General features: G+C 33.0%; 1 long non-coding RNA gene across 1 annotated transcript; it reads left to right on the top strand.

Annotated features, from left to right (window-relative positions):
• The first annotated feature begins 5,992 nt into the window (after positions 1-5,992).
• Positions 5,993-6,321, top strand: LOC149142613 (uncharacterized). Its single transcript, XR_016264249.1, has 2 exons — positions 5,993-6,138; positions 6,280-6,321. It is a non-coding gene; the product is annotated as an uncharacterized LOC149142613 (long non-coding RNA).
• Positions 6,322-9,900: the final 3,579 nt, after the last annotated feature.

Below are 9,900 nucleotides of genomic sequence, written 5' to 3'. Positions count from 1 at the left end.
ACTAGATGTTTCCCGTGGATGTAGCCCAAATTGGGTGAACCACGTATATTTGTGTCTCTTGGTTTATGTGTTTTTTGTGTTTATATTTCTGCAATATATTTTATGTTATGAAACCAACTCACATAAAGGTAGAAAAGATAGATAAACACCTTCAAAATAACCCTCTTTGAGGGGGAAACCTCCTTTACATTACATAAATGAACAATCCTTTGATGATACAAATGACAAGACCTCATTTCTATATATAGGAGTTTAAGGGGTCATAATATAATCAGAGCCGACATAACAATAATAATGTAAGGGCACAATAATAACAATAATGGGCTTCTATGGGGTACAATAATAAAAAGGAGTTGTCTTTAGTGCGAATTTTTGGAGATTCCGGTGATGGAATCCGGTAGAAAAAATTGAGGTTAAATCTTGATTTGTATTATTTAAAATCGCTTTTTAACTGCATATTTGGATTCCGCGCCCTGAAAAACCCCTGGGACGCTCTGATTGTGCAGAAATTAGCTATCAAACTTGTGATTTCAATAAATTGCTGCCGGATTTTGACCGGAAAAACCCACCGGAAAAGCTTCCAAAAAGTCTCTTTAAATACTACTCCTAATAAAACTATGGGGACTACATGGGCACAACAATATAATAATGGGGTTGTACTAATAACAATAAGGGGTTACACTAGTAGTATAGGGACCTAACATGTCTCTCTCCTTCAAAAAGTGTTTTCCTCAATGCTTGAGTAGATCTTGATGCTTCTGTATAAAATTCTTGTCCTCCCATGTGGAATATTTAGTGGGTAAGTTCTTCCACTTGATGCGATACTCTGAAATTGATCGATTTCATAGCTCGGGTTCTTGTTTCTGTGACTGCTCCAGGTTCCAATATGATTTTTCCTTCCTTGTCAAGTTCTCGCAATATTGTTTGAACTAGGATATTCTGCAACCTTTGAATGAGTGGCCACACTTCTTCGTCCTTCTTCCATTCATCCCTTGCTTTGTTTATCCAATCTGGTTGGATAATAGAAATAGCATAAAACAATGCTTCCACATCCTCATCCTTTCTTGAGAGTGCATATGCAACAACATTTTTCTTCCCTTTTTTGTAGATGATTTCAAAGTCATAACCCAACATATTTGTGACCCATTTTTTCTATTTTTCAAAAGATAATCTTTGTTCTAAAAAGTATTTAAGACTATCATGATCCATTTTTACCTTGAAGTGTCTTCCCATTAGGTAAGGTCGTCATTTCTTAAGTGCATATAGTATTGCCAACATTTCATTCTCATAAATAGCTTGCTTGATATGTAGCTGTAAAAATACCCAATCACCTACATAAAAACTTCTTTCACTACGATGTTGATCCGCCTGTTGTTCATTTGATTCTGCACCAAAGTTGCATTATCCTATAAAAGTTGGAGAACCTGTTGTTGATGCTGGATCTGATCTTTCCCTACTTGAATCTTTTTCTTCTCAATATGCCCTTCTGTCTTTAGAGTTTTAGGAGTGGTAATTTCTTCCAATGCATTAAAATATATGGTCGGATTCATTTCTTGATGCTCGATGTGATATTTCACTTCTTGAACACTTTTCTTCTTGATATGTCCTTCTATCTTGATAGTTTGAGGAGTGGTAATTTCAATCAATGCATTACAAGCTATCATCGGATTCATTTATTCTTTCTTGATGTGATATTTCACTTCTTGAACCTTTTTCTTTTTGATATGTCCTTCTATCTTGAGAGTTTTAGGAGTGGTGATTCTTGTCAATCCTTTACAAGATATGGTCGGATTCATTTCTTCTTTCTCTGTGGTTGGTTCCTGGTGTATATCCTCTTATTTTGAAATTTCTTGATCCTTTTCTTCCTCCTCTTCACAATCAATGTAAAATAATTTCTTCTCAACACAATTATGACCTTTGATGTATTTGTTATCACAATTGTAACAAAGCCCTTTTGCTCTTTTTTCTTCCAATTGTTGTGGTGTCAACCTTGTAGGTTATGGAAGGCTAGGAGAAAAAACACTTCCATCTTTATAGTTGTGAGGGGTAGACTTCCTTGTTTCCATAATTTTGCTTTCCACTTTTCTTGCCAACCTAAATGCCTTCTCCAATGAATCAAGTTCCCAAAGATGAACCTCATGTTGAATTTTATCCCTTAAAGTCCCTATGGAGACATGAATCCTTTGCTTCTTTGAAATATCATTTTCCCTTATATTCAATTTTTGAAATTCCTCAATGTGCTCTACCATTGAACACTTTTGTTTGAGATTTATCAATTGTCTAAAGAAGGTGTTTCTCTCTGTATCCTCATAATGTGCTATCATTTCCTCTATGAAAATTGACCACGAAACAAGTTTTTTACAAGAATGACGCCCTTTATACCATAAAAATTGATGGGGCCCTAAATATGAAGATGCAATATGTACCTTTTGTAATATTTGCACCTTGTGTAGATCAAAATATTACTCCACCTGCAGTATCCAATTTACCAGATCCTTGCCATCAAACTTCCTCATATCGCCTTTTCTTGATTTTAGGAGCTCGATCCTGAAATGCCTATAACTATATAATTACAGATCTCAAAGTTCTGAAATTGTGTCCTACAGTAATCCTCTGAGTCCTCTTTCTAACCCCGCAAGTTTGATCAAGATTGGATTCTGCAAGGAAGAGTTATGCAAAATCTCCTAAGATGACCTGATTATATAATTTTTCAGTAGAGCAAATGTGTACGACGTGCCACATGTCACTGTTTTGATCTTCGGATCTGAAAAATATCTAGAGAACACTACAATCCATCCACTTTCTGTAACTTTTGACGAAATTCCAATCTGATGCTGAGAGAGAAAGCTATGACGATTTTCCCAAGGTCATCTGTTTAGCATGTAATTTTGGAGTCTTCAAAAACCCTAACTTCCTCAGATTATATCTCTGTAAATATAGCAAGAAAAGATCTGCAATTTGGACATGATCTTCACCAATATTTTAAATCAAATGGGTTGTAATTTCAGAGTTTTAACCTTCATAGAAAAAAATTATAGAGAAAATTCCATCATGACCTGTTTGAGATGAAATTCTGGAGCTTGCAAAAAACCTAACTTCCTCAGATCATATCTCCACAAATATAGCTAGACAAGATCGGAAATTCATACAGGAGGTTTAGAACAATTTCTTCTCAAATGGGTTTTGTTTTTAGCTTTTTCAAATTTGTACTGGAACAATTATAGCTAAAATTCCACGATGACCTGTTTGGAGCAGCGAAACCCTAGAATCCAAAGCTCTGATACCAAATGTTATGAAACCAACTCACAAAAATATAGAAAAGATAGATAAACGCCTTCAAAATAAGCTTCTTCAATGGGGAAACATCCTTTACATTTCACAAATGAACAGTTATTGGATGATACAAATGACAAGACCTCCTTTCTATATATAGGAGTCTAAGGGGTCACAATATAATCAGAGCCGATATAACAATAATAATGTAAGGGCACAATAACAACAATAATGGGCTTCTATGAGGTACAATAATAACAATATGGGGACTACATGGGCACAACAATACAATAAGGGGGTTGTACTAATAACAATAAGGGGTTACACTAATATTATAGGGACCTAACATTTTATGTGTTCCATTACTCTATAATATATAATTCTCTAACAAAAGGACACATAATTAGATTGGAAATTGTTCCACTAGTACACTCACCTGCACTGTCAGGCTATGAATTTGAGGAGCAACCCATGAATATGGGCATCTCTTTTCTTTTTAATGCACACATTTTCTTTTATGTTGATGATGCTTTGCTTTTGGGATACCATGTTAGCTCGTATTGGGAATGTGAAGTTGTTCTTTGGGAAAGTTTAAGTAGATAGATGCAAAACTCACAACAACCTGTTATATAAATTGGATGAGCTGAAGGAACTAATGTTGTACCTTGAAGGACACATAATTAGATTGGAAATTTTTCCACCATTAGATTCACATGCACTATCCTGCTATGAAGTCGAGGAGCAACCCATGGATATGGGCACCTCTTGTCTTTTTAATGCACATGTTTTCTTTTATGTTGATGATGCTTTGCTTTTGGGATACTCTGTTAGCTCGTATTGAGGATGTTCTTGCTGGCTTGAGCTTGCCATGAATTTTTTTTTTTCTTTAATGGTTGGTTTCCCCTTTTATGGGGTATAATATCTAGCCAAATTTTCTCACTCTAGACATGGTTGTCTTTACTTGGTTTTGGGACTATGGACACATTGTTTTTCGTCTTTGGTCTACTTTACCTAGTGGCAGGCCAGAGATAGAAAACAACAATGGAAGGATATTCATTTTGACACACCAATGAAACTCTCTAGCTTATAAAAAGGATAATAATCTAAAATAAAGTTATATTTATTTTTTGCTTTTTTACGACTTTTTTTTAAATCTTGGAAATCTGAGTTGTAGCAGTTTAATTTATTTGGTTGTGCTAATGTCTATTGTTAATAGAAAAAAAATAAATAAACATCTCTTTCAACCTCAATTACCTTTGTGAAATATTGAATGTTGGTGACATTTTCCACCATTCAATTTTTTTAAACTAATATAAAATATGAGAGTTAAGCTTATTTGGATTGAGAGGAAAAATGCCAAACAAGCACATGTCCATCAGATTCTAAACCATTCTTAGAATTTAAAATAAAGATAAAAATGTGCCTAAAAACACATTTATTTAATATTTTTAAAATAACATCATAAAAAAATGTAAAGAAGTTAGCCCTTAGCTAACTTGAAATGATCACTTATTTAACTCCTACAAAAATAAATCATATCATAAAAACTTCCCGTAGTAAATATAAATTTAAAAACTTAAGGTAAGCTAATTGTTTAGTTATTGAAATTATATGAGAGTAATCATCGACAATAATTTGCATTTTTCATCATTTGGACATTCAAAATAAACCTATTTGACTATCCTATTACATCGTATCTTCTACTTCACCACCAAGATGAGCAAGGAATCTGTATTAACAAAATTACACTAAATTATTTAGAGATGGACAGTTGCAAAGCGCGAGATTCGAACGAATAAATAATATAATTTATGGCTATTTACTTTTTGGATACAACTCGTATGTCTATTTACCTAAAGTTAGTGTCTGGAAAAATGCAAGGTATTCAAAATTTGTTGTGGAGGCGCCATTATTTTTATTATTAGTCCCTGCCCCAGGGGCAGGGACTATAGTAATCATTTTTAGTCTCGCTATTAACTCCGCACATAAACCAAAGAAATTGTTTAATCTTTAAACAAAGTTTGTTTTCAATATTCAAATGAATATTCGTTATTATCCAATGCATATCCATTATTATCCAATGAAAAAGTTTTAATATTAGTTTTTATCCAATGAATAGGTTTTTCATCTTATTTGGCCTCATATCGAGGCATATACGTCAAGCATTCGGCAAAAAGTCTAAGAACTATCGATGTGTACTTCAGATAAATTTCCTATTTTTTTGTAAGTAGAACTAATGCCAGCATTAGTTGTCAAGCATTTAATGTTTATGTTAATGCAAAACAAATATAGCTCATCTCTACATATTTAAATTTCCTATTTTTTTGTAAGTAGAACTAATGCCAGCATTAGTTGTCAAGCATTTAATGTTTATGTTAATGCAAAACAAATATAGCTCATCTCTACATATTTCTATAGAGTCTTTTGGTAACCAAAAGCCAAATGCCAGGATAATGTGGGCATGTTAACCATTTGTCAATATAACTCATCTCTAGATATTTCTATAGAGTCTTCTAGTAACCAAAAGCCAAATGCTAGGATGATGTGGGCATGTAGCCATTTGTCAATATAACTCATCTCTACATATTTTTATAGATTCTTTCGGTAATCGAAAGCCAAATGCCAAGATGATGTGGGCATGTTAGCCATTTGTCAAGTCACCCTCACCTGGAAATCCCTACTCTGTTCAAAGTGGCTTTTCTCCATGCACAACCCTCCATTGAGGTGTAATGCCCCAACCCTCCCTCTGTTGAGACAAAATCTGATATTCACTTGAACCTATGTTATGCGCTATTTTCACTATTTGCATTGGGTGACTCAGGAGGAATGAAGGGAAGAAAAATGGAGGAACAACCAATCCTGCTAGTAAGAAACAACTACTTTATCCAATCCTACTGTATCCAATCTTGCTGGTAAGAAACAACTATTGTATCCTTTACAAGTAAGAAATGAGCAATCCCTTACCAACCACTGTATAATTGAATTCAACTACTGTATCCTTTGCAGGTAAGGAAGAACCAATCCTGCTCCAATCCTGCTGGTAAGAAACAGCTACTGTATCCTTTGTTGTTATGATTTTCTCTATCTTTTTATATGATTTCCTGCAAAGTCAATTTTCATCTATTCATTTATCATTTATGACGGAATGAAAATTCACTGCTCACCTCGTGAGTGGACGATTCAGGATGGGTAGACATCAAAATCATCAAAAATCTTACATCCTTTGTTATGATTTTCTGTATCTTTTGCTATGATTTCCTGCAAAGTCAATTTTCATCTATTCATTTGTCATTTATGATGGAATAAAAATTCATTGCACACCTTATGAGTGGATGATTCAGGATGAGTAGACATCAAAATCATCAAAATCTTACATACTACAACAGTTTCGAGCAGGGTACAGGAATAAGTCAGCATTAAATTCCATCCAACAAGGTTCTTTTTAGGTCAAATAGGATGCAATTCAAGTATCAGACCTCTTTGCATCACGTTATCCACAGATAACAAGTACACATAGTAAATGATCAATGGTTGACAATGCAATCTATATGCTTAGACATTTCAAAGTAGAATTCTAACTTTAACATGGACATTGTATGAAAAAAAGCATCAATAATACGACAATCGCATCACTTCATCGCTTCTTCAAGAAAGCAACTCACGGTTTTACATCCGTTCCGTAGATGATTGGATTGCACGGTGTCATGACTCACCAAGAATGTAACTCGCAGTTTTACATCCTTTCCATAAATTATTATATTGCACTATTTCATGACTCACCAGTAATATAAAATAAATGTTTACTAAATTCCAAAAAAATGCCTTCAGATCTAGAAGAAGACATGTCGTGCAATAAAGCTATACACCTTGTCCATTTACTATGTTCATTTCCTCTGCTCAGTTGGGTTCCAGCTCCGAGGTTTAGAAAAATTACATGGGCCCACCATCACCTACATGGGAAATTGCATGTATCATATAAATTTTACATAGATTAAGAATAATTTAGTCTAGTTTAATATTAACTATTTTTAAATATATTTAGGGTTTTCTAAAAATATATGTACTAATTTTCTCTAAAACTATTTTTTTAAATGACTGAGGCTGGAAACTAAAAGTTGGACTATTTACTTTAACAAGATATATTATTCTTGAACACCTTTCTTATTATCAATGAGTGTCTTTACCAACACTAATAACATCCCCTAATTATGACCATTATTGTGTATTGGTCTAAGTCTTAGCTAAGCTTATGACACTTGGATCAATTCAAAAACTTGTTCTATTTTTACATACTGGCACATGTTGTTCTCAGCGATAGTGCACTCTCTCACTCTCTCTCTCTATATATATATAGATATATATATATATCTATATCTATATATATATATATATATATATATATATATATATATCTTCATTCTCATCTTCATTTGGTTCTTTTTCTACATATGGTTGTACTGAAACTACTCTTGATTGAACATTTATATTGACTCATGGAAGATTCAAAACAATATCTCTGTGTTCTTTCAACTCCACTCCCATTGTTTCAATAATCTCAAGAACTTTAACAATTCCTCTATCTATTGTATTTATGGTAATTTTTCCATAACCACCTTTGTCTTTATTATACTTAGGATTTACAAGCCACTCTTCCAAGAAAAGTTAATTCAACTTCATAATTAAATACAACTTTCACTACTTTTATCCTCACATGTTACTGCAAAGGTTGTTTCAATTTTATCATCCCAAACATCAATTTTATCTTCCACACATTGGGCTTAGATTTCTACATCATGTTGATACTTTTCTTCTACTTTTGTATACTCTTCCATAGAGTCTTTAATTACTTGTACCATATCAAAATGTTCTGCTTCTCTTGTTACAATAGTTCTTTCATTAACAATTTCAACACTCTTTTGAATAATGTTGATTCCCCTTTCACTATATATCATTTCCAAAATATTTGAAGCTTCTCTCGATGTGGTTGCCACTACAACCATGAGAATAATATTGTCATTCCATCCTTGGTGAATGAGAAAGAATGTTGCTACGTCATTCTTTCTCTTCACTCTATGATGACCCTTTTGATATTGTGTCATAGCCTCTGGATTCATCACACCCATTCCAAACAAGGATCCATAAATAATATATTTATAATCTGGTTCTGATTTTAATGGTCCAAAATTCATAATTTTTACCAATGAAAAATACATGATGGCATATAAGAATTATTGAACAAATCCATACTAATAATTAATGGCTGATAATAACCATTAAGAAAATCCATACATATAGATGAAGAATAAAGAATATACATACATGAATATGTTGCTCTACACTACAAAAAAAACTTATTTAACCACTTCTTTCTTGATTAAAATGGAAATCAATTGAAACCGTTTTTCTTATTCTTAATTATATCAAAAGCTTTTTATTCAAAAATACAGATCAAAAAATAGTTTTTAAAATTTTCACAACTTTAAATATTTACCAAAGTTTATAATGGTTGATCAATCACAATAAAATAAAATTTTAAATCTTTGTGCCTTAACTCCATGCTAGCTTAGTTGATGCACAATCTCATAACATGATAAAATGGTTGTATCAAAACTAATGTTTCAAAATAACCTTTAATATATATCCCATTTCTAAAAGAACACTCTAAACCTTTTAAATAAAAAACTCAAACATTTAGGAAATACAAACTTCATCCAAAGACAACTCATTTAAGCATAAAATTTTATCTGGCGACCAATGACAGTTTGATTTGGGATAAAGAGATGACTTTCATGCATAATGGAGGTTACAACATGACGACTATTTAGGTTGACTTTTCTCTACCTAGAACACATAGTGGACTATTCCTTTTAAATGGATTAGATTATGTGATTGATGGGAACCACAGTTGAGGTTTCTTGCTACTAGCAGTATCGGTAGTTATGCTCATGAAAGCCTTCCACAAACTCAACTTTGAGATCTTCTCTTTTGGCTATTAGTTATCATACATCATGTCTTGCCCTCAAATCCTTTTGACTACCCTCAAATCCTTTTTCTCTTGGCTATGCCCTCCACTCTATGAAAAGTATTGAACATGGAAAGTCAGGTCTTCAAGGAATTAAATTTTAGACCTTAGGCACACTCTCTAATCTTTTTTCTTCACAATTTATTATGATCTCCACTCTATGAATTGTGTTATGTCGTCACTAGTACCATGAAAAGATTTGTAAAGAGGAAGAGAGGGAAAAGATTTGTAAAGAGGAAGAGAGGGAATGAGGAAAAATACTTGGGGAATTGCATGCCCTTCTCATCATTAAATATATTTTACATAGATTGAGAATAATCTAGGCTTGTGTAATATTAACCACTTGTAAATATATCTAGATTAAGAGTCTCTAGAAATATCTTTTTAAAACTGACTAGAATTGGCAACTCACTTTCTGACTATTTCAGTTAACATGATAATGCTTTGTTTCCATCTAACAAATTTGCAAAGGAAATGTGCTATCTCTCACTCCATCATCCAATGCTAACCCTGGGATTAGAGAATGCAAAAAACTACATTCTTAGGTTTGGTATTTTCCAAAGGTTCTTTTCTCCATGAGCTACCTATAGTGAGTTGTAAGGTCA

This window comes from Pinus tabuliformis, chromosome X, assembly GCF_031772625.1.
Source record: "Pinus tabuliformis cultivar Carrire ecotype Pingquan chromosome X, CPIR1, whole genome shotgun sequence".
Lineage (NCBI taxonomy): Eukaryota > Viridiplantae > Streptophyta > Pinopsida > Pinales > Pinaceae > Pinus > Pinus tabuliformis.
This window is presented reverse-complemented; position numbering and strand designations above follow the sequence as displayed.